The sequence below is a fragment of the Lepidochelys olivacea genome (genome assembly GCF_965140295.1).
Source record: "Lepidochelys olivacea isolate rLepOli2 genome assembly, chromosome: 19".
Taxonomy (NCBI): domain Eukaryota; kingdom Metazoa; phylum Chordata; order Testudines; family Cheloniidae; genus Lepidochelys; species Lepidochelys olivacea.
The window spans coordinates 19,018,296-19,044,223 of NC_140429.1; the positions used below are offsets into that span (position 1 = coordinate 19,018,296).

General features: G+C 42.2%; 2 protein-coding genes across 3 annotated transcripts in view; one reads left to right on the forward strand and one right to left on the reverse strand.

The window, feature by feature from the left end:
- XKR8 (XK related 8) overlaps nt 1-19,236 on the forward strand; it is a 117,629-nt gene extending 98,393 nt beyond the window's left edge. The window contains exon 5 of the transcript XR_014714531.1: nt 19,191-19,236. The gene's annotated coding sequence lies outside the window, so the exon portion shown is untranslated. The remainder of the gene's footprint in view (nt 1-19,190) is intronic.
- EYA3 (EYA transcriptional coactivator and phosphatase 3) overlaps nt 1-25,928 on the reverse strand; it is a 139,503-nt gene that overhangs the window by 82,372 nt on the left and 31,203 nt on the right. The gene's annotated exons all lie outside the window — the stretch shown is intronic.

Below are 25,928 nucleotides of genomic sequence, written 5' to 3' on the forward strand. Positions count from 1 at the left end.
GGCCCTATATTCATATCATATAGCAGCTGTTCTCTCACCATTTAGGTTCTTATATTTTGCCCATCACTGTGGTATCTGAGTACCTTCCATATAATGAAATCATCCCAATTAAAAATAAATAGGTTGAGAGGTATGACCGTATACAATATATTCAAACTGAGCCCAAAAATCCAGTTCAGTTCAAACCAAAACTAATTTTTTAAAAATTTTCTCAAAAAAAAAAAAATCACTTTGGGTCAAACAAAACCTGTTTGTCCTGAAATTTCTCAGTTCTCCATTTTGGGGTTGTGGGTGGGAGGATTATTGTGTACACACACACACACACACATATATATATATACACACACACACACACACCTTTTTAATTAGCTAAACTTCAAAGCAAAACACTTTCAAAACAAAAAGACAAAAGGTTTAATTTTGAAATGGCCAAAACAAACCACTTGACTTTTTTGTTTTTTTCCCCATTTTTGTTTCAGTAACCTGAAAAATGCATTTATCTGTGAATTTACTATTCGCTGAAAATTTTTTGCTCAGATCTACTTATAACCACTCTGGTCCTTAACTCATGCTGGTTATTGAAAAGCATCACAGTCTCTGAGCACTGGCAAGAGATCTTGTGTGGCACGTACAATTTCATATTGACACAGGAGCAAAACGCACAAAAGGTTTCTGTTCCCAAATCAGTGGGAAGCACTGCAGGGTCTGTAACAAGGGTGATCTTATACACTGTGGCCAAAATTTTCAAAAGGGCTTAAAAGTCCCATTTTCAAAAGTTACTTTAGGCACTTAGGCTCTTAAGCATCGTCTTTCACTGAGATTAAGACTCTTAAGTGACAGACACTTCTAAAAAATTTACTCTGTATATACTGCACAGCAGATGAAGGAGTGGGCAGTAGTCTGAATTTGTGGTTTGTCTGTTTAAATTCATAGCCTCATTTTACATATAAAAAGTTAATTTCCTTTTTAATTAAATTTTTGTAATTTACTCCTTTTTATAAATAAAGACTAAAAAGAAAAATTGTGGAATTTAAAGATTCTTGAAATAGTTTCAGAACTACAGAGTAAATTCTGTGAAAGTTTAAAGCTGAAACAAAAAAGAAGATGATTACTTTATAAATAAAATTTTGATTCAAATCCTATCTGACATTTTGACCTAATGCTTCCACAACGTTTTTTTATTCAGTTTGGTTTTGCATAGAAAGCAAGAGTGAAAACTACCTTAGTTTTCTGATCTGGATTTATAATTTTTTTTTCAAATGAATCAAAAGGGCAAATTTGTTCTCACAAACACTGGAATTAGCTTTGAACAACTTAAGCCAAACTCACATCTAGTTTATAAACAGAGTTACAATTACAATCAGAAGATCCTCCTTCTCAAACAAATAGGACATCTTGCTACCACGAATGCAGAAAGCCAGGACCAGTGCAATCACTAGGCGAACTCGGCGATCGCCTAGGGCGCCAAGTGGTTGGGGGCGGTGGTGGAGCGGAGGTGAGCTGGGGCAGGGGGGCAAAGGGAGGGCCACCTGCAGCAAGCAACGGGGGCGGGGGGGGCAGCACACAGGGGAACCGCTCCCTGCCCCAGCTCACCTCGGCTCCGCCTCCTCCCCTGAGCCCCGCCCCACTCTGCTTCTCTCCCTCCCAGGCTTGCGCACCGAACAGCTGATTGGCGCCGCAAGCCTGGGAGGTGGTGGAAGCGGCGGCGTGCTCCGGGAGCAGGCGGAGCAGAGGTGAGCTGGGGCGGGGAGCTGGGGCGGGGGGCTCCCCAGGCCTAGGGGAGGGGGCGGCGGGGAGCTGCCGCAGAGAGGGCGGGGGGGGGGCAGCGCAAGGTGGAAGTTTCGTCTAGGGCGTGAAACCTCCTTGCACCGGCCCTGCAGAAAGCTTCTCCAAATCAAACCATTTATTACACCTGTCATAAATATAAAGGGAAGGGTAAACCCCTTTGAAATCCCTCCTGGCCAGGGGAAAGCTCCTCTCACCTGTAAAGGGTTAAGAAGCTAAAGGTAACCTCGCTGGCACCTGACCAAAATGACCAATGAGGAGACAAGATACTTTCAAAAGCTGGGAGGAGGGAGAGAAACAAAGGGTCTGTGTCTGTCTGTATGCTGTTTTCTGCCAGGGATAGACCAGGAATGGAGTCTTAGAACTTTTATAATGACAGGTTTCAGAGTAACAGCCGTGTTAGTCTGTATTCGCAAAAAGAAAAGGAGTACTTGTGGCACCTTAGAGACTAACCAATTTATTTGAGCATGAGCTTTCGTGAGCTACAGCTCACTTCATCGGATGCATACCGTGGAAACTGCAGCAGACTTTATATATACACTGTGTATATATAAAGTCTGCTGCAGTTTCCACGGTATGCATCCGATGAAGTGAGCTGTAGCTCACGAAAGCTCATGCTCAAATAAATTGGTTAGTCTCTAAGGTGCCACAAGTACTCCTTTTCTTTTTAGAACTTTTAGTAAGTAATCTAGCTAGGTATGTGTTAGATTATGATTTCTTAAAATGGCTGAGAAAAGAATTGTGCTGAATAGAATAACTATTTCTGTCTGTGTATCTTTTTTGTAACTTAAGGTTTTGCCTAGAGGGGTTCTCTATGTTTTTGAATCTAATTACCCTGTAAGATATCTACCATCCTGATTTTACAGGGGGGATTTCTTCATTTCTATTTACTTCTATTTTTATTAAAAGTCTTCTTGTAAGAAACTGAATGCTTTTTTCATTGTTCTCAGATCCAAGGGTTTGGGTCTGTGGTCACCTATGCAAATCGGTGAGGCTTTTTATCCAACATTTCCCAGGAAAGGGGGAGTGCAAGTGTTGGGAGGATTGTTCATTGTTCTTAAGATCCAAGGGTCTGGGTCTGTAGTCACCTAGGCAAATTGGTGAGGCTTTTTACCAAACCTTGTCCAGGAAGTGGGGTGCAAGGTTTTGGGAAGTATTTTGGGGGGAAGGATGCGTCCAAACAGCTCTTCCCCAGTAACCAGTATTAGTTTGGTGGTGGTAGCGGCCAGTCCAAGGACAACGGGTGGAATATTTTGTACCTTGGGGAAGTTTTGACCTAAGCTGGTAAAGATAAGCTTAGGAGGTTTTTCATGCAGGTCCCCACATCTGTACCCTAGAGTTCAGAGTGGGGGAGGAACCTTCACAACACCAAAATCAAAATGGAGAAACTTCTCGTCCAGGTGACAACTGAACTTGAGCCAAGACTGTTTCCCAGAGGAAAGGAGAGTGTGAAACATTTGCTACAATGAATAGCCATTTATACGGAGGACATCCTATAGAGAGCAATCCAAGTTGCAGCTAGAGTTACAGAGAAGCAGACAGAACACAACCAGCAGAAGAGAAAGCATGCCTTACAGATATTGGGATAACTATAGTGCAGTTGGATAGAGGACTAGGAGTTCTCTAAGCAACATAGCTTTTTAGTTTAGAGTGTCTGTTTAATGTTTTATTCACCTTTTGTAAGGACACAAGGTGGGTGGCATATGCCATATTATTTAGCAAACACACGCCTTGGCTGGCAGAAAGTTGTTAAAAAGTTAGAGAAAATGAATTCTAATTTTTATTACAAACTAATTTAAAAAGCAGATTTTTTAACTCATGAAAAATTAAGGTAACCATGCTTTGATTAGTGTATCTACACACTTTCCACTAGATAATCTTTAAAACCAGTACAATCATATTTTACCAAACACACGCCCAAGCATCCTTAGGTCCCCTACATAGTCTGAACTGTTGTACTCTTTCCTTTAGTCCACATACTTGGGTCTTCAAAACTTCCAAATGATGGCCAACCTTGTAAAAAACATGAAGTCACAGCAAGAGGAAAGTAACTGGTACCCAGGAATATAAACCTGTATACAAAACATGAATAATTCAAAAACCTACAGCAAGCCACTGAATGACAGGAGGCAGTCTGGAGTTTCAAGATTCTGAATAAGACTTGTGAAACAGTACATTTCTTTTTTAATTGTGAAAAATAACTTGCGTCCTTTAATAAAACAGTTCAGTGTTTAACTGCTGAACTGTCTTCAAGAAACAAGATTCTACTAAAAATAAATAGCAATTTTCATCAGCTACAAAATAGAATGACAGAGACCCACTGAAATCTGAATCAAATTAATAAAGTTTTAGTGCTGATATTTTATTTAAACCTGATTTGTAATTTTATTAATTAATTTAAGCTATTTTATTATCATTGCGGGCAAGTAGTTGTTTGCTAGAGTCAGTATTATTAAAAAATAATAAAAAAAAAATATTCCAAAAAGACAGATGCTTTACACATCATTTCTTTAGTTTGTTCAATTTACTGAAAAATCATTCTCCTAAACTTCAAAATAAAAGACACAAAAAGCAAGAAGCATGGACTATAACATTTCATATATCAATTTCTCTGGCTTCTGTTCCTATAGCAAAATTCTGACACTGTATCTCCATGCCAAACCTGTGTTAAAAGTATTGACAAGTAAAAAGGACTCATGTTGCATTAAATCCTATTTTAAAAATCTTAAACAGGCAAGTTTGGAATGTTAAACCTCAGTGAGGATGTAGATAATTCCCTCAGAAACCCAGATTGATATTAGTAGCAAATACTCCTTTTCCGGAACCATCTGCTTTGGCTTTGAGTCTTTAAAATTTCAGCTGGAACTAAGTACGTCTCTCAAATTGCAAATGATTAAAGTTAAAGATACTGTGATATGAATACCAACAAATAATTAAAATATCAGTGAAAAGATACTTTTTTCCCTCAAACTGTATTTGCTTGAATGTATACTTTTCAGATTCTATACAATTTTAAATAATGAAATTAAAGATACTGAATAGAAAACTATAATGAAATATTTCACGATGATACACCTTGAGGTTTTAAAATGTACAATATTTAACACATTTATTTCAATCCCTTATCCACCCAAGGGCCACTAATATATTGTTTCTGCATGTGGTAGCAGTTAATTCTGGAATGAAGGGGTTAAAATAATGCTAAGGTTCTAAGCTACGATGGAAAAAGAGACATTTCATGATGATCTGCCCCATTTCTCTACCCTATAGGCGTATGAAATTAGACATTAGACAGCAGACAGCTCTGTTAGGTCACCTAGTGCATCATCCAACCAATGCAAGATTATGCCTTAAAATATACTTCAACACTTCAAAATGTACGGTATTGCAGATTGCTCGGTGTTCAGAGACTCTGCAGTATCTAGGTACAATGAGATGTGGAAGATCCCCAAGATCACTTTTCTGTATTTAGTTTCTGTATTTGATTTCCCTTCGGGTTTCACTGAATTAAAAAATACAGCAGAGGGAGATGAGGACAAGAACACTAAATTAGTATTACGTACTGTATTGTTACCAGGTTGTCTTACACTGACATTGTGGAAGATCCAAAAAGCGAGTGCTAGTTTTACTACTGTAACAATGATTCTGTGCCATACTGTCACTGTGCATAGACACACTAATGCAGTAGTCATAACACGGAGTTAAAGACTCCATATGGGGACCACAAAACAAAAAAGAAACTGTAGTTATTTAAAATTAAGTCCAATTGCGATCCATAGGTTTGTATACAAAGTTTTAAGACATTGTAAAAAAGAAAAGAATTGGAAAGTGACTTATTTATTTATAGTTGATATCAAAAGCTGCTTCTGTGAAATAGCTACTGCCCCCTAATTTTTAGTTTACAGAAAACCACACATTTTAGGGATACTATACAAACTCCACTGATTTCTTTATGATGCATTGGATCTGTTTTATTACTGTCACTTTTGCTCTGGGTGTTTAATTTCCTTCTCTCCATACGATGACTATTGTACAATACATACAGCGCCTACTAGATTAGCATGTCTTTGAGCAGTGATAATATAGCACAGAATCTAGCAAATTATTCAAGCATTTGTGGCCTTCTGGACCATCTACAATGTCAATAAGAAAAATTCTGTTCACATTCACTTTGTACTATACTCAAAAGATCTACTAGAAACACTATTAATATAAAAATTCAATATTCCCACAAGTGCCTTTTTAATACCATAAACCAACAAAGGGGAAAAAAAGACAGAAACTTAATGCAGTAAAGGAACCTTAAAGGGTCTGCCTTTAAAACAAACAATCTAAAGCAAATAAATGTAGAGTGAAGGCTGCTGCTTCCTACAACCCAGGCAATACTGGTGTGCAGTGGGCTGTAGATACTAGGCACAAACAGAATCTGAAGCTGTTAAAATGAAAATTTTCCACATTAATACAGAGGGACAAAATTTCCTATTAAAACACAGGGGGATAAAAAATCCTATTTGCCAAATGGAAAAGGGCTCCCTAGGGGGAAAATGCTGTCAAGATGATAGACTACAAATAAAGTAACCAGGAAAACTTAAAATAAACTGTAAAACACTGAAGCCTTTTAAGCCATTTCTTAGCAAACTCTACCTCTAAAGTCCGTTTACAGTATTTGTACACATTACTCTATCACATCTCCTTTTTGCAGAATGAATATGCCCAGTTTTACAGTGACAATGCTGACTACAGAAAAAACTGTCTAGTGCTATCTATGTTATAGTTAACAGAAAAAAAGTAAATATAATTGAGCTAGTCTAGCCTAATTGGCATTTTGAGATAAGAGGCCAAGGACACTCAACTTCCTCTCTTATCCTAAAAAGAGCTGGACCCTTCAGGACAGGGTTGAGGCAGCTTACTTAGCGAGATTGCACTGTTACAGCCTCACTATGTCTACACAGTATTGGAGGCCCTCACCCTCCAGGACTGTCAATCCAATACCTTTTGTCAGCAGCAAATTCAGTCAAAAATTGTACTGTCATGATGAGAAAAAGCTAATGGAAACTATTCAAACAAGGTCTATGCAAACTGCTTTCAATTTAGTTTGACACTAAAGGATGCAGTGGAGTAGGCTAGACCCAAAAATTCACCTCTGGATTGGTGTATTTTTCAATTCACCACTCTCACACCGTAAAGCAAAGGAACAAGTTTGAATAAGGGTATGTCTACACAGCCGATGTTGAAGCGCTGCTGCGGCAGAGCTTTAAACATGGCTGTGTTTTCGTGGCTCCAGAGCTGGGAGAGAGGTCGCCCAGCGCTGTAAAAAAACCCACCTCCGTGAAGGGAATAGTTACCAGCATTGTAGCACTGTCTACACTGCCAATTTACAGCGCTGAAACTTGCATCGCTCAGGGGTGTTTTTTCACATCCCTGAGCAAGGGAAGTTTCAGCACTGTAAGTGGTAGTGTAGACAAGGAGGTAGTTAAATCATTGTTAAATCATTAAATTGTTAGATCCCAGAAGGTTGATGATTGCACTGAATCTATTGTACAAATACCACAAGGAGGTTTACATGTTTCCGCCCCAACATATATTGTCCTGTAACTTTTTTGTGGAATCAGGAAGTAGAACCACTTAAATAGGTAAGGAGTTTGAGGATTTCTGTATCTGCATTGCTAATTGCTTTATTAGTCTGAATTTGGACCCAAAAGATGGTAACTTTTCATTTCCCACACAATGACCTCTGTTCCTCCATGTCAAAATATGAGCAGGCATGCATATGCAAGCAGAGAGAGAGAGAGAGAGAGGTCTCCTTCCTGATCCAAAGGGGAGACATCCTTGTGCCCTGGTCCCTACTCAAAGGCCAGTTCAGATGCGTTCCTCAGATTTTCCAACTATTTCATTAATCAGCTGGCCAAAATTTTCCAATTTTTCGTTCATTTCCCTTAGTGACATCCTATTCCCCACATCCAAGTCCTCTTCTTCAATTAATCAGTGTTCTACCTGGAATCAGCCAGCAAGGGGTCTCAGTTTAGTTCCAAATTTAGACAATTTTCCAATTTGTTTTAAGTTCAGACCTATGTGAAATGAATTGGGGCTTCAGCTGGAACTCTTACTGGTCTAGCTGTCCAGGAGTGAGTAAATCTGAGGACTAAACTTCACTTTTTCTCTCCCTGAAGGGGTCACTGCAGGGCAGAGGGATGGCAGGATGTGTACCTGGGGAAGCTTGTGCCACCACAACAATGCAAACAGATGACTAAGTGAACAAAAAGAAGGCTTGAGTCTCTAGAATGGTTAATCTGGAAACTTTCAACAACACAAAATTTACTTTAAAAACATGCTCAGAAGGAAAAGTAGCAGCAGCATTCAGTGACCAATATTAACTTCAGTGATTCATTTTATTAAAAGCCATTTTTCTGTATGTGCCACTAAGAGAGGAGAGAATTTTATCATTTTTAAGTAGATAATTCCCCTTGCAAAAGTAATCCCTGAAGTAGGATTGAAGGATCAAGTGCCATCTGGATCCAGTGATTTTCTAAACTAATTTCAAAAGTTATATCCAGGATACATATCCAAAATTTAGCCACCTTCAGACCTTCCCACCAGATGTGGAAGAAAGCCCCACCCCATACACACACACTTGCCTGCATGCACTGCATTTACATTTTAATATCTTTTCTATGTGAGAAGTGGTAAAACCCCATGGAACCAGCACCTTAGTGATTCTCTTTAACAGAAACACCAACAGGGGAAAAAGAAAAGGAGTACTTGTGGCACCTTAGAGACTAACCAATTTATTTGAGCATGAGCTTTCATGAGTTACAGCTCACTTCATCGGATGCATACTGTGGAAACTGCAGAAGACATTATATATACACAGAGACCATGAAACAATACCTCCTTCCACCCCACTCTCCTGCTGGTAATAGCTTATCTAAAGTGATCATCAAGTTGGGCCATTTCCAGCACAAATCCAGGTTTTCTCACGCTCCGCCCCCGCCCCCCCCCCCCACAAACTCATTCTCTTGCTGGTAATAGCCCATCCAAAGTGACCACTCTCTTTAAAATGTGCATGATAATCAAGGTGGGCCATTTCCAGCACAAATCCAGGTTTTCTCACCCCCCTCCCCACCCACACACACACAAACTCACTCTCCTGCTGGCAATAGCTCATCCAAACTGACCACTCTCCTTACAATGTGCATGATAATCAAGGTGGGCCATTTCCAGCATAAATCCAAGTTTAACCAGAACGTCGGGGGGGGGGGGGGGTCGAAAAAAACAAGGGGAAATAGGCTACCTTGCATAATGACTTAGCCACTCCCAGTCTCTATTTAAGCCTAAATTAATAGTATCCAATTTGCAAATGAATTCCAATTCAGCAGTTTCTCGCTGGAGTCTGGATTTGAAGTTTTTTTGTTGTAAGATAGCGACCTTCATGTCTGTGATTACGTGACCAGAGAGACTGAAGTGTTCTCCGACTGGTTTATGAATGTTATAATTCTTGACATCTGATTTGTGTCCATTTATTCTTTTACGTAGAGACTGTCCAGTTTGACCAATGTACATGGCAGAGGGGCATTGCTGGCACATGATGGCATATATCACATTGGTGGATGTGCAGGTGAACGAGCCTCTGATAGTGTGGCTGATGTTATTAGGCCCTGTGATGGTGTCCCCTGAATAGATATGTGGGCACAGTTGGCAACGGGCTTTGTTGCAAGGATAGGTTCCTGGGTTAGTGGTTCTGTTGTGTGGTATGTGGTTGTTGGTGAGTATTTGCTTCAGGTTGGGGGGCTGTCTGTAGGCAAGGACTGGCCTGTCTCCCAAGATTTGAGAGAGTGTTGGGTCATCCTTCAGGATAGGTTGTAGATACTTAATAATGCGTTGGAGGGGTTTTAGTTGGGGGCTGAAGGTGACGGCTAGTGGCGTTCTGTTATTTTCTTTGTTAGGCCTGTCCTGTAGTAGGTGACTTCTGGGAACTCTTCTGGCTCTATCAATCTGTTTCTTCACTTCCACAGGTGGGTATTTTAGTTGTAAGAATGCTTGATAGAGATCTTGTAGGTGTTTGTCTCTGTCTGAGGGGTTGGAGCAAATGCGGTTGTATCGTAGAGCTTGGTTGTTGACGATGGATCGTGTGGTGTGGTCAGGGTGAAAGCTGGAGGCATGTAGGTAGGAATAGCGGTCAGTAGGTTTCCGGTATAAGGTGGTGTTTATGTGACCATTGTTTATTAGCACTGTAGTGTCCAGGAAGTGGATCTCTTGTGTGGACTGGACTAGGCTGAGGTTGATGGTGGGATGGAAATTGTTGAAATCAAGGTGGAATTCCTCAAGGGCTTCTTTTCCATGGGTCCAGATGATGAAGATGTCATCAATATAGCGCAAGTAGAGTAGGGGCGTTAGGGGACGAGAGCTGAGGAAGCGTTGTTCTAAGTCAGCCATAAAAATGTTGGCATACTGTGGGGCCATGCGGGTACCCATAGCAGTGCCGCTGATCTGAACGTATACATTGTCCCCAAATGTAAAATAGTTATGGGTAAGGACAAAGTCACAAAAGTTCAGCCACCAGGTTAGCCGTGACATTATCGGGGATAGTGTTCTTGACGGCTTGTAGTCCATCTTTGTGTGGAATGTTGGTGTAGAGGGCTTCTACATCCATAGCGGCCAAGATGGTGTTATCAGAAAGATCACTGATGGATTGTAGTTTCCTCAGGAAGTCAGTGGTGTCTCGAAGGTAGCTGGGAGTGCTGGTAGCGTAGGGCCTGAGGAGGGAGTCTACATAGCCAGACAATCCTGCTGTCAGGGTGCCAATGCCTGAGATGATGGGGCGCCCAGGATTTCCAGGTTTATGGATCTTGGGTAGTAGATAGAATATCCCAGGTCGGGGTTCCAGGGGTGTGTCTGTGCGGATTTGATCTTGTGCTTTTTCAGGAAGTTTCTTGAGCAAATGATGTAGTTGCTTTTGGTAACTCTCAGTGGGATCATAGGGTAATGGCTTGTAGAAAGTGGTGTTGGAGAGTTGCCGAGCAGGCTCTTGTTCATATTCCGAACTATTCATGATGACAACAGCAGCTCCTTTGTCAGCCTTTTTGATTATGATGTCAGAGTTGTTTCTGAGGCTGTGGATGGCATTGTGTTCTGCACGGCTGAGGTTATGGGGCAAGTGATGCTGCTTTTCCACAATTTCAGCCCGTGCACGTTGGCGGAAGCAGTCTATGTAGAAGTCCAGGCTGCTGTTTTGACCTTCAGGAGGAGTCCACCTAGAATCCTTCTTTTTGTAATGTTGGTAGGGAGGCCTCTGTGGATTAGTATGTTGTTCAGAGGTATTTTGGAAATATTCCTTGAGTCGGAGACGTCGAAAATAGGATTCTAGGTCACCACAGAACTGCATCATGTTCGTGGGGGTGGAGGGGCAGAAGGAGAGGCCCCGAGATAAGACAGCTGCTTCTGCTGGGCTGAGAGTATAGTTGGATAGGTTAACAATATTGCTGGGTGGGTTGAGGGAACCACTGCTGTGGCCCCTTGTAGCATGTAGTAGTTTAGAAAATTTAGTGTCCTTTTTCTTTTGTAGAGAAGCAAAGTGTGCGTTGTAAATGGCTTGTCTAGTTTTAGTAAAATCCAGCCAAGAGGAAGTTTGTGTGGAAGGTTGGTTTTTTATGAGAGTATCCATTTTTGAGAGCTCATTCTTAATCTTTCCCTGTTTGCTGTAGAGGATGTTGATCAGGTGATTCCGCAGTTTCTTTGAGAGCGTGTGGCACAAGCTGTCAGCACAGTCTGTGTGGTATGTAGATTGTAATGGATTTTTTACCTTCAGTCCTTTTACAACAATGTCCATCCTACTGACCGCTATTCCTACCTACATGCCTCCAGCTTTCACCCTGACCACACCACACGATCCATCGTCTACAGCCAAGCTCTGCGATACAACCGCATGTGCTCCAACCCCTCAGACAGAGACAAACACCTACAAGATCTCTATCAAGCATTCTTACAACTACAATACCCACCTGTGGAAGTGAAGAAACAGATTGATAGAGCCAGAAGAGTTCCCAGAAGTCACCTACTACAGGACAGGCCTAACAAAGAAAATAACAGAACGCCACTAGCCGTCACCTTCAGCCCCCAACTAAAACCCCTCCAATGCATTATTAAGGATCTACAACCTATCCTGAAGGATGACCCAACACTCTCTCAAATCTTGGGAGACAGGCCAGTCCTTGCCTACAGACAGCCCCCCAACCTGAAGCAAATACTCACCAACAACCACATACCACACAACAGAACCACTAACCCAGGAACCTATCCTTGCAACAAAGCCCGTTGCCAACTGTGCCCACATATCTATTCAGGGGACACCATCACAGGGCCTAATAACATCAGCCACACTATCAGAGGCTCGTTCACCTGCACATCCACCAATGTGATATATGACATCATGTGCCAGCAATGCCCCTCTGCCATGTACATTGGTCAAACTGGACAGTCTCTACGTAAAAGAATAAATGAACACAAATCAGATGTCAAGAATTATAACATTCATAAACCAGTCGGAGAACACTTCAATCTCTCTGGTCACGCAATCACAGACATGAAGGTCGCTATCTTAAAACAAAAAAACTTCAAATCCAAACTCCAGCGAGAAACTGCTGAATTGGAATTCATTTGCAAATTGGATACTATTAATTTAGGCTTAAATAGAGACTGGGAGTGGCTAAGTCATTATGCAAGGTAGCCTATTTCCCCTTGTTTTTTTCGACCTCCTCCCCCCCCCCCGACGTTCTGGTTAAACTTGGATTTATGCTGGAAATGGCCCACCTTGATTATCATGCACATTGTAAGGAGAGTGGTCGCTTTGGATGAGCTATCACCAGCAGGAGAGTGAGTTTGTGTGTGGGGGGGGGGAGCGTGAGAAAACCTGGATTTGTGCTGGAAATGGCCCAACTTGATGATCACTTTAGATAAGCTATTACCAGCAGGAGAGTGGGGTGGAAGGAGGTATTGTTTCATGGTCTCTGTGTATATATAATGTCTTCTGCAGTTTCCACAGTATGCATCCGATGAAGTGACCTGTAGCTCACGAAAGCTCATGCTCAAATAAATTGGTTAGTCTCTAAGGTGCCACAAGTACTCCTTTTCTTTTTGCGAATACAGACTAACACGGCTGTTGCTCTGAAACTCTAGAAAAGGTAGTGTTTTTTAATAGAACCATAATTGCACAGGACTCCTTAAGAGTTCTAGAAAAGTCTTAATTAAAATTAGTCCTTTTATATTAAAAGAAGCCATCTCTGCCCTCTAAATTAGCATTTTTAGATTTTATCAGAAGATTAACTTTTCTTCACAATAGCTTTTTTGGGGAATTGTGTCGATCTTTATCTGTTATTAAAACTTCAAAGTTATGGAATCTATGTTTTACTATTTCACATGAAATTTTAGTTCTGTTCTAGTATGAAAATCATTTTATTCTGAAGGCAGAAAAACACAAAGTAAAATGCATCTCTTGGTAAGTCTGGAATATTTCTGATTCCTTAGGAACATCTATAAAGATTTGTCAATATTCATAAGATCTCGTACACTGCCCGGTAAATAACCAAAGAAATGCTTATGGCTTTTCAGTATTTTGGAGCAATATAGCCAATATAATATGATTTAGTTGGTGTTGGTCCTGCTGTGAGCAGGGGGTTGGACAAGATGACTTCCTGAGGTCTCTTCCAGCCCTAATCTTCTATGATTCTATGATCCAGGTCAGCTGAAGTGTAGCTTCGCTGAATCACTGGTTTTTATTAAGAAACCCCTGAAAGTAAATAATCTAAATTCTCAAAGCATTTAAAATGAAATAGACTGTAGTTCCCCTTAAGCATTAAATATAAAAATAACCCCTAACCTGAATGAAGCATTATTTTAAAATGGTTTATGAAAATAAGTTACAAGCTAGGAGGAGACATGAATGAGTGAGCAGACATTAGTAGCACTACTGGTAAGGGCAATCTTGTTTTCTTATGTTTACACATTATGTTAAGAAGGAAAACAGTATCTACCTGCAACATTATGGCACAAACAAAAATGATTAAGTCATATTAGGATATAGGGTTAACCTAAAAGAGTAATATGTAAACAGCAGTTATCACAGCAGCTTTAAGTCTTTACATCCTAAACTTTATTCTAATACGAAAAGCTTCCTACTGTCTGAAAAAAATCTGAGACACTACAAACCTAACAGCCTGCAGCTTTCCTATGAGAAGTGAATTATTCGCCATTCTTCATAACATGAGGGGGAAAGGAGTCCAGGAGAGCTGGCTGTATTTCAAAGAATCCCTATTGAGGTTACAGGGACAAACCATCCCGACGTGTCGAAAGAATAGTAAATATGGCAGGCGACCAGCTTGGCATTGGAAGAATCCAATGCACCGCTACAGACTAGGGACCGAATGGCTAGGCAGCAGTTCTGCGGAAAAGGACCTAGGGGTAACAGTGGACGAGAAGCTGGATATGAGTCAACAGTGTGCTCTTGTTGCCAAGAAGGCCAGTGGCATTTTGGGATGTATAAGTAGGGGCATAGCCAGCAGATCGAGGGACGTGATCGTTCCCCTCTATTCAACATTGGTGAGGCCTCATCTCGAGTACCGTGTCCAGTTTTGGGCCCCACACTACAAGAAGGATGTGGAAAAATTGGAGAGAGTCCAGCGAAGGGCAACAAAAATGATTAGGGGTCTGGAATACATGACTTATGAGGAGAGGCTGAGGGAACTGGGATTGTTTAGTCTGCAGAAGAGAAGAATGAGGGGGGATTTGATTGCTGCTTTCAACTACCTGAAAGGGGGTTCCAAAGAGGATGGTTCTAGACTATTCTCAGTGGTAGAAGATGACAGGACAAGGAGTAATGGTCTCAAGTTGCTGTGGGGGAGGTTTAGGTTGGATATTAGGAAAAACTTTTTCACTAGGAGGGTAGTGAAACACTGGAATGTGTTACCTAGGGAGGTGGTAGAATCTCCTTCCTTAGAAGTTTTTAAGGTCAGGCTTGACAAAGCCCTGGCTGGGATGATTTAATTGGGGATTGGTCCTGCTTTGAGCAGGGGGTTGGACTAGATGACCTCCTGAGGTCCCTTCCAACCCTGATATTCTATGATTCTTACTCCAACTCGTGTCTTAAATTTAAGTACATGAGAAATTCCATAAACATGTAGCCCAGCAATGCAGATTGAGTCAAAGATCATGAAAAATGCTATTTGGCAGCCCCAGACAATTATGAAGGACATGAAACAACCAGACCATAAAGCAGCTCAATGGGCTAACAAAATTTGAGGGCATTAAATTACGTGTTATTTAATGTGCCTTCCTACACTTACATAGATGTGTCCGGGAAGAATGTCTCTGATGAGAAAAAAAAAAACATTGGACGCCCAGCTGGGAGGTAAATTTAACTCTTGTTTATGATTTAGTACGAACTGGAGAACCACAATACGTTATGTATTAATTTGACTAATATTATTTTTAAAAGACAAAAAAGAACAAAGATACCAGGGCAATAGCAGAGCTTTCTTGAGGGCTGTTTCAAGACTGGAATGAATTCTCTGAGGAACTAAGGACCATCATAAATCTTATCACCTTCCACTCCAAGAACAAATGTGACACATGTTAATACAACTAAGCAATGTGACTATTTAGAATGTGTATTACCATAACACCTAGCACTAGTGGAAGGCACTCAGATACTGTGGTGATGAGCACGGTATACTAATCTATACAGAACAGACACCAGGCAGGAAATAAACCAAGCTACAAACAAACCAAAAAGCTGCGTATGCCAAGATCTTTTTTTTTTTTTTTAAGTAGTACAATTGACTAAGTCAGCTCAGGGGAAAACACACACTAATCTTTCACTTCTTCATGCACAGAAGTGCTCTGTAACAATGTTCCTGAGCCCCATTCATGAATAAATCCACTCAATTTGCTTTATTAAAAATATAATTTAAAAATTTCCACACACAGAGTCCCTCCACCCACCTTTAATTCCCTGAGCACTTAGGACTGGGGTCGGCAACCTGTGGCTCCAGAGCCACTTGCGGGCAGCTGTTTTTTGAGGGGGTACGAAGTGCAGGCTTTGGCCAGGAGGCGATTACCACAGGCGGCTTCCAGCCGGCAGTGCAGCAGGGCTCTGGCCCCACATCACTCCCGGAAGCGGTGGCTGCTGGCACATCTCCGCGCACTGCCCCCATCCTCACAGCTCCCATTGGCTGGTAACCGGCCAATGGGAGCTGCAGTGGCGGTGCTTGCGGGGGCGGGCAGCGCACAGAGACCCGCTGTTCCTCCCTCCCCGCAAGGGGCGTTCAAAGACTTGCCAGTAGGCAGCCGCTTCTGGGAGCAGCATGGGGCCACAGGATGCAGCTCGCCTGAGCCCTGCTGGCTGGGAGCCGCCTGTGATAAGCGCCTCCCGGCCAGAGACTGCACTTCACATCCCCTCCTGCACCCCAACCCCCTGCCCCAGGTCAGAACCCGTCCTGCACCCGCACCCCCTCCTGCACCCCAATCCCCTGCCCCCTCCTGTTTATATTCAAATTCAAATGGCAGAAGTCGCATTAAAAGTATTGATGAGTAGTAATAACTTTAATATGTTCAATTATTATTAGTTGATAAATTCTAATTCAACAAGTAGCTTTGCATGTAGCTTTGCTCCCAAAATATTTTGGTCAAAGATAAAAAACAAAAAAATGGCTCTTCTTCTTTGAAAGTCTGCACACCTCCAGCTGAGGAGAGCGAGCTCTCCACAGCCAGTTAAATACCCCTCGTAGGTTGCACAAAGGTTGTTTGAATAAAACATACAGCTAATGAAGCTAAGGGCTACACTGACTTGCCTGATAGCATTCCCAGACAAGGAATAAAGAATCAAGTTTGAGACGCAAACTCTGATCTCCTTAATTGCTCCTTAAAATAGCAGTCATGTTATATGCACCATCTATTTTATTTCAGAAAGGAAAATTACCCAGGCTGAAAACCCTACAGGGCTATAATGGAATTATGGATTACAAATATTAAAGCATTTAGTTCGCACACTTGTGTAAAAATGTAAAGAAAGAATGAAATCCTTTGTAGAATTTTTTACTAGAAGAAAGCTATTTAAATAATAGAATCATAGAACTGGAAGGGACCTTGAGACGTCATCTAGTCCAGTCCCCTGCACAAAAGTCAGGGTTCAAAACTTTACTGCTAGTTAACATATCCATCACGTCCCAAGAATTAACTTCAGATGAAATATACTGTAGCAGAGGTCTGATTGCAGGTCAAGAATTCCTGATTATTAACCCCATCTGACACTACCAACCTCTGTTAGCAAGTCATTTAACCTCTCTAACTCAACTCAGTCTGTTACACAGGTACAATAGATAGCTACCTCACAAGGATGTTGTGAAAAGCAAAGTAATTTGAAGATGAAGTTCATTATACCTATAATAAACTAGTCACATTGTTAAAAGATGGAACATAGGCTAGATATTTTTGGCAGATAGTTTAGTGCAAAGAGAAATGAAGATTATGGAAGATATGTAAATGTAAGCAAAAATCAATCACTTTATTTGGAAACCTTAAAGAGCAGTTTGACATGTGGACACATTACCGGATAGCATCACATCAACAAATGGTTTCATTAGGTGGACAAATTGAATCACAAGATCAGTATTTTAAAGTGATCATTTTAAAATTTCAATTAACTTATCACAACAAATACTTTCCAGTGTACACTTAGCTGGAACAGAGAATATGTTGGTCAGTTTTGTTGTTTTTAGTTCTCTTCCACTCATACAGTGCTCTAATGTTTGGATTGCAAACACAGCTGGGGAATTTTAAATAGAAAATCTTGTTTTCACTGGAATTTCAAAAACATAATAAGTGAAAGCAAATCCATTTTCATCTTAAGTTATGTAAAATATTTTTTCTTTAAACAAAACATTACATTTTGAGCCTAACACATCCCAAATATCCCTTCAAACTAATCTAGAGAGAACAGAAGTAGATCACAAACATAAAATGATCTACTCTTACAACATTTTCATTTTAGCTACCTGATAGAATGCTCTTGATCACAGAAACATAACATAGTAAGTGACAGCGAGATTTCCTGTTTTGGTAACAACTGAATTTACACCTTGATCAAAAACATACTTTCTAAATTCACAATCCAGTTACAACTATGCTGAATAAATCGGATGACCAGCGTATAATTGTTGTTTTCAGTCAACATGCAATGATGGGGTCCTTAAACACTGCCCTGCGAAACTAAATTATGCACATGTGCTATACACATATCTACTCATGCAAGCAAGCCATGTCTCTGTGGTTTGCATGTACTTTTATACATACACAGAAAATCTATACAATTGCTAGAATTGCACCTTCTGAGGAAAAATCTACCCTAAATAAAGTTTACAATACTCTTCTAAATGCATTTTTAAAAACCACCACCACCACCCTCTACAGGCCACTGCTAAACTTTTCTTGTAGCTAACCTTCTTCACAGACTATTAAAACACAATAGGTAAACAGCCTCACACAGCCACAGCATATTAATCACCAAGAGTGACCTGTATTTATTTACCTTAGGCTGCCCTCAATTTTATTTTCAACAAGAATCAATAAATATTTTGCAAATGCATGTCTTGACTTCATATGTTGACTATTAAAGGGCTGCCAGGATCCAGCACATTTGAAGATTAATCTCTAAATAGATCTTTCATCATTTCCCCAAATCTGTTTAAGTGCTCAGCCATAAGCCACACCCATATTTAAAACACTGTAACTATGGCAAACAATGATTTCTCATTATTATTTTGCTTTAGGAGTGGCCATGATACTTATCATGGTGCAAGCAGTTCTAGGACATCTGTAGCAATTTGCATCTTAGCAACCATAGATTGCCAAAGTAACCCACTCAAAAATTTAAAGAAGGAATGAATTCTTGGGTAGTTTAGTATTTTTACTAAAAGAAAATTGTTTCAACATCAAATTTCAAAGCTTTGCTGCCAGTTAACACATCCATCATGTTCCCAAAATTTACTTCAGAAGAAAGATACTATGGAAGTAGTGGTCTGACCACAGGACTAGAGGGCAAGGCCTCATTAGTACTAGTGCCATTCGACACTATCTCCCTCTGTTAGTATGTCGCTTAACCTCTCTAACTCACTCAATCTGTTAAACAGGTGTAATATTTAGCCACCTCACAAGGATGTTGCAGAAAGCATAGTCATTTGAAAATTAAGCACAAGTTATGTGTAAGTATAATTACACAAAAAAGTACTTTAAAAGAACATTAGTGAGGTTGCAAAGCTAAGCACTCCATAGTTAGGAATTCCAGAATTAAGGTTGTCTATGCATATACATAATGATACAGTCTTTAATTATGTGATCACATACTGTTTTTTCCATAGTTGCCCTTCCGTCCTTCAGTGCACAAGATTGATGGTGCTCAGAGAATGAATCAGTGTTGTGTTGGGAAGGAGACTGTTGGACCTGGCCTCATTTGTTGCAGAAGCTGGAAGGAGTGTGTGATGGTCTATACTGTTATGTTCACCACTTTTACAAGACGATGATAAATTTGGTACAAAGCGTGCCTTGTGAGGTATCACTTGAAATGTCAATCTGCTGAATATAATTATCCTGTTGGAATATGTATAGCAACACTATATGTGTAGTTATAATACTCTATTGTATGATTGTTACAAAAATATGCTGTAATTCTGGGTAACACACACAGACCAGTTTTTCAGTGACAAGGATACACTGGTCCCAGCGAGGTGTTAAAGAGCTTAAGGTGCCATTCTGCAGGGGAAAGGTATAAACAAGAAATTTTCATTTCATCATGGAGACAGTCCAGACCTTATGTCAACAAGAGACTGCTTGTCACCTGCACCCCAGCTGTGGGTAATCCTCAAAGAGGGGAGAGTGGTATAAGAATGAGAGACTGTGGCCTCCAATTTACCTCTCTCCTCCTTTATCTCTGCTCATGACATCGACTCCCAAAAAACTGAACCCAGGCTGAAAGGAAACTGAGCCTGTGAAATTTTCTGCAGAATATGGTAAGACAAAACCTTTTGTTTTTCATAGAATATCAGGGTTGGAAGGGACCTCAGGAGGTCATCTAGTCCAACCCTCTGCTCAAAGTAGGACCAATCCCCAATTTTTGCCCCAGACCCCTATATGGCCCCCTTAAGGATTGAACTCACAACTCTGGGTTTAGCAGGCCAATGCTCAAACTACTGAGCTATCCTTACCCCAAAGTTTTTAAGTTCACTTAGCTTGTTACATTAGGTATTAGCTTGCGTTTTACCCTTTTATTTTCTTTTGTAACCAGACTTGACTTTTATGTATCAGTTGCAATCATTTAAAACTATCTTTCTGTAGTTAATAAATTTATCTTAGTGTTTTAACTTAAACACTATGTTTGGATTAGTGTGTGTGGGAAACTCCAGTTGGGATAACAAGGCTGGTGCGTTATTATTTCCCTTTGATGAAATGAGACTTTCTATGAGCCTGTACTGTTCAGAAGGGTACTGAGCAGTACAAGATGCACATTACTGGGTAATATCAGAGTGCAGTGAATGAGGAGGCGGGGTGAAAGTAACTTAAAGGACTTACTGGTACACAGGGCCAGGGTCCTGAGCAGGGGGATGGGGCCCCACCAGAAGGGGGCGGGTCCTCAACTGTAAGAGGTGGGGCCTTTAAATCACGCTTTAAAGGGCCCGGGGCTCCAGCAGCAGCGGCTGGGAGCCCCGGGCCCTTTAAATCGCCACCAGAATCCCAGGGCTCCAGCAGTGGGGCTCTGGTGGGGATTTAAAGGGCCCAGGGCTCCCGGCAAGCAGCCAAAACCCCAGCCCTTTTAAATTGCTGGCCTGGGGAAGCTGACCCCTGCTGGTATGGTTGGCTGTGTACCGGCTTACTTTCACCACTGCGAGGTCTAATAATTAAGGCACTTGAAAGCTGTCCTAGAGAATTGGATTCTGTACATTGTCTCTGCCCCATCGTTCCCGTATGATGCTGGGCAAGCCATTTAAAACAAACTTTTCACAGCTGGCCATTAATTTTATGTTCCTCATTTTCTCGTTGCCTGACTTGAGATAGTTGGTCTGCTTTGCAGACATGCTGAACACTCACAGCTGCAACTGAATTCAGCGGGAGCTGTGATCTGAACATACAGAGTGCTATATAATCAAGGTTACAAGAAAACCATGCGCTCCAATTTTATTGCAGAAACCACACTTCTAACACATACCACAACATTCTGTGACTACTGCAAATTTGAATGGCATTGTGACCCTATGTGCCAGTTTGCCACACCACTCCCTCACAATGTCACAACACCGTTCACTCAAATTTGAACCAGCTTCCCCTTCCACCATGATAGAAGGGCAGCCAGGCCAAATTTCAGTGACTGGTATTGTGACCTGGTGCCCTCAAATTTGTCCTCACACCAAAACCACAACTTTAACCAACTACGGTCACAACTTTTGAAACAAACAAATCACAACTTTCTTATAGCCTTAAATAACATGTTAAATATTCTGAAAAATCAGGCCCTAGGTTTCTCAAATTGTGTTCCAAATATTATTGGATACTTTCAACCATAACATCAGGTGCCCATCTATAAAATAGGAATTATAGCACCCGGGGATGGGGGACACTCAACTCTCGTGAGCACCTCCTGTTGGCCAGGTGTGAACCTGCACTCACTCTCTCTTTTCGCAGTACCCCGTTGGCCATTGCCTCATCAGGCAGGTCTTCACTGGCTCAGCCCTCCAACTAAGTCACACAGTTAATATTCATGAATGAACAAACCCCTTCCAGGGTAACAAAGTCCAACAAATGGCTGGTCCTCTGCAGGGTCTTCAGCCCCATCTCTGGGCCTGTTTAAATTCTAGCCCCATTCTCAGGCTCCAAAATGAAATGTATCCCCTTCTCGAGGCTTTGGCCACTCTGCTAGCGGGGGGGACCCAGGCCTGCCCACTACTCTATGTCCCAACACAGGGACACCCAACATGCTGCTTTCTTTACTAGTTGCTATTGCTGCATTCCCTCAGCTGCTTCCCACTCTGTCCCATCACTTTCTTGGGCTCTCCATCTGTTGTTCCCTGTTTAAGAGGGGTCTCTCTACCAGGCCTCCAAATTGTTTCTTAATCTCTGTCTGATTTCTCAGACTCTTCTCTCATACCTCTTTGCCTGGAGAGCTTGTAACCGTCTCTGCCACCATTTAGTTAGGATTTTCTCTCCCAGGCCTCTGCACCTGGAGAGCTTCACAGTCCTATCCCAACTTGAGCAGGGTTTATCCCCAGTCTCTTTATCTGTGGAGTCTCTCAGCCTTCCACTCCTTCCTCACCCTTCCGGTCCCAGCTAGCAACTGACCCTGCTCAGGCCCTGCAGCTCCTTTTAACTGAGCCGGCTGGGAAATGATTGGCTGCTTCCCGTAACCTTTCTAGGTAGGCCTGGAGGAACCCACCTTCACTGCTCCTTTCTGGGTTGGGTCAGGGTGTGGTAGGATCAGGGGGCCTCAAAGAGCCCAGAACAGCCCATCACACACCCATTTACCTCAGGGGCATTCTGAAAATAAATTCATTAATATTTGTGAAGCATTCAGATATTGTAGTGATGAGCATCAGTGAAAACCCTGTGAGGAAATTAATAATTCTGCCTTCAGAGCAGGGTTTGAATAGTGTGGAGTAAATAATGCCTGGGGCCGCACATTAAACAATAAGAAAACAAAGTTTTGAATAGCTGCTCATTCAGTGAACCCTGTCCATTCTGTGCTCTGAAAGAGGTAGGGATCCTGAGGGAAAAATGGTATGTGACTGTGTAATTGAAGACTGTACCATATGCATATGCACAAGCGAGCTGAATTAAGGTTGCACAAGTAACTTTAATTCTAGCAATTCCTAACTTTGGAATGCTTGACTTTGCAATCTTAACAGTGTTCTTTTAATGTAATTGTGTGTGGGAGCTCTTCTAGGTTTTTAAAAAAGCAAACTGAAAAAAAAAATTGAAATTCCATCACGCAGCATTATACTGACCCCCACATGATTCATCAAAAGGGTTGGAACCGTTAGATCCACCACACAGACTTCTGTCACTTGAGCTAACGGAGTAAATGATAGCAAGAGTAAGTTGCTACCCTCTGTGTACACCAGCACTAGTAAGGCCTGGGACACTTTGCCAATGGGTTTCACAGATATTTGCTGACAGCAGAGGAATAGTGAGACTCAGGGATCTTGGGTTCCATCCCAGGCTTTGGAGGGGACTGTGTTTAGTGGGCACAGACCCTTCTGCCCATTTCTCCCAAGCTTGACCTCGCCCCATTCCCTGCAACCTGTCCCCTTTCTTCCCCACCACTAGTTCCTCATCCCAGTCTCCACTCCTCAGGCTTCTGACCCCAGTCTGCCTTCTGCAGAAGCCTTCCTCTCACCCCTTTAGTCTCCCCATCCCAGTCCTCCTGCCCAACCCTTCCCAGTCCCCACTTCAAACTCCCCAGCCTCCTTGCACTTCCCTTCCCTGATCCGTTTCCCCACCCCCATCTCCTCATCCAATCTCAGTGCCCTCTCCTTACCTGGCTCCTTGTCTCTGTGCAGCCAGTGCCAGTTCTTCCTCCACACCCTGCCTTCCTGTCAGTTCTGTCTCCCCCCACCCACATTGGTTCCTAGTTCCAGTATCCCTCTCGGCTCCTCATTCAATCTCAGTTCCTCCCCCACCTACTGGTTCCCTGTGCCCCTTCCTGGCTCCCAGACATCGCCTCCTTGCCCAGCCAGTGCCAGCCTCCACCCCCCAGGCTCTCCATCCCAATCTACCCCCTGATCCTCCCCAGGAATGCTCCAGGTCCAGCTCTTGTCCTTTCTGCATTTAAATCAGACAGCTTCTTCCTTCCTCCTATACACAGCCTGGGTGGAAGCAGGGGCATCATTGAGAGCACAAGAGAGCCAGGTTCCCTGCTCTCAGTTCCAGTGCCCAACCCCACCTCAACCCCTATCAGCCATTACCTGCACAATCCAGCTTCACCCTTGTAGCCTGGGGCTAGAGGGAATATGCTCAGTCACTCTGCAGGGATAGCGCATGCAGAGTCTGATCAGCACTAGATGCAAAGCGAGGCTTGACTTGAGCATGCTCAGTGAGGACAACAGAAAAGTTACCTACCTTTACAGTAACTGGAGTTCTTTGAGATGTGTTTTCCATAAAAATTGTATGGAAAAAAAAATGTCATACAACTCTTGACATGCATGCACCCCTTGCACTCGAGATCAGAATATTTTAGCCAGCAGTGTCCACTAGGACGGTATGATCTCATACCAAGAGCACAAAGGGTGCTGCATGACCAACCACTGCTCAGTTTCTCGTTCATAACCCTTCCCCGCAGAATCCAATCCAACAGAACTCCAAAACTAAGGGGAGACAGGAGGTTGGTACCACTGAGGCAGTGGGCCTGCATGCTGGTGGAATGTGGAGCTCTACCAATAGCAAAGGAGATTCAGATTCTTCCATAATCTACAGGTTTCAGAGTAGCAGCCGTGTTAGTCTGTATTCGCAGAAAGAAAAGGAGTACTTGTGGCACCTTAGAGACTAACCAATTTATTTGAGCATAAGCTTTTGTGAGCTACAGCTCACTTCACTGGATGCATGTAGTGGAAAATACAGTGGGGAGATTTATATACATAGAGAACATGAAACAATGGGTGTTACCATACACACTGTAACGAGAGTGATCACTTAAGGTGAGCTCTTACCAGTAGGAGAGCTGGGGGCGGGGGGGTGTAGTAAGGACCCTTTTGTAGTGATAATCAAGGTGGGCCATTTCCAGCACTTGACAAGAACGTCTGAGGAACAGTGGGGGGTGGGAAGAATAAACATGGGGAAATAGTTTTACTTTGTGTAATGACCCATCCACTCCCAGTCTTTATTCAACCCTAAGTTAATGGTGTCCAGTTTGCAAATTAATCCCAATTCAGCAGTCTCTCATTGGAGTCTGTTTTTGAAGTTTTTTTTGTTGAAGAATTGCAACTTTTAGGTCTGTAATCGAATGTACAAAGAGATTGAAGCGTTCTCCGACTGGTTTATGAATGTTATAATTCTTGACATCTGATTTGTGTCCATTTATTCTTTTACGTAGAGACTGTCCAGTTTGACCAATGTACATGGCAGAGGGGCATTGCTGGCACATGACGGCATATATCACATTGGTAGGTGTGCAGGTAAACGAGCCTCTGATAGGGTGGCTGACATGATTAGGCCCTATGATGGTGTCCCTTGAATAGATATGTGGACACAGCTGTCAACGGGCTTTGTTGCAAGGATAGGTTCCTGGGTTAGTGGTTCTGTTGTGTGGTGTGTGGTTGCTGGTGAGTATTTGCTTCAGGTTGGGGGGCTGTCTGTAAGCAAGGACTGGCCTGTCTCCCAAGATCTGTGAGACTGATGGGTCGTCCCTCAGGATAGGTTGTAGATCCTTGATGATGTGTTGGAGAGGTTTTAGTTGGGGGCTGAAGGTGATGGCTAGTGGCGTTCTGTTATTTTCTTTGTTGGGCCTGTCCTGTAGTAGGTGACTTCTGGGTACTCTTCTGGCTCTGTCAATCGGTTTCTTCAGTTCAGCAGGTGGGTATTGTAGTTGTAAGAATGCTTGATAGAGATCTTAGAATCATAGAATATCAGGGTTGCAAGGGACCTCAGGAGGTCATTTAGTCCAACCCCCTGCTCAAAGCAGGACCAATCCCCAACTAAATCATCCCAGCCAGGGATGTCAAGCCTGACCTTAAAAACCTCTAAGGAAGGAGATTCCACCACCTCCCTAGGTAACGCATTCCAGTGTTTCACCACCCTCGTTGTGAAAAAGTTTTTCCTAATATTCAACCTAAACCTCCCCCACTGCAACTTGAGACCATTACTCCTTGTTCTGTCATCAGCTACCACTGAGAACAGTCTAGATCCATCTTCTTTGGAAGCCCCTTTCAGGTAGTTGAAAGCAGCTATCAAATCCCCCCTCATTCTTCTCTTCCGCAGACTAAACAATCCCAGTTCCCTCAGCCTCTCCTCATAAGTCATGTGTTCCAGTCCCCTATTCATTTTTGTTGCCCTCCGCTGGATTCTTTCCAATTTTTCCACATCCTTCTTGTAGTATGGGGCCCAAAACTGGATGCAGT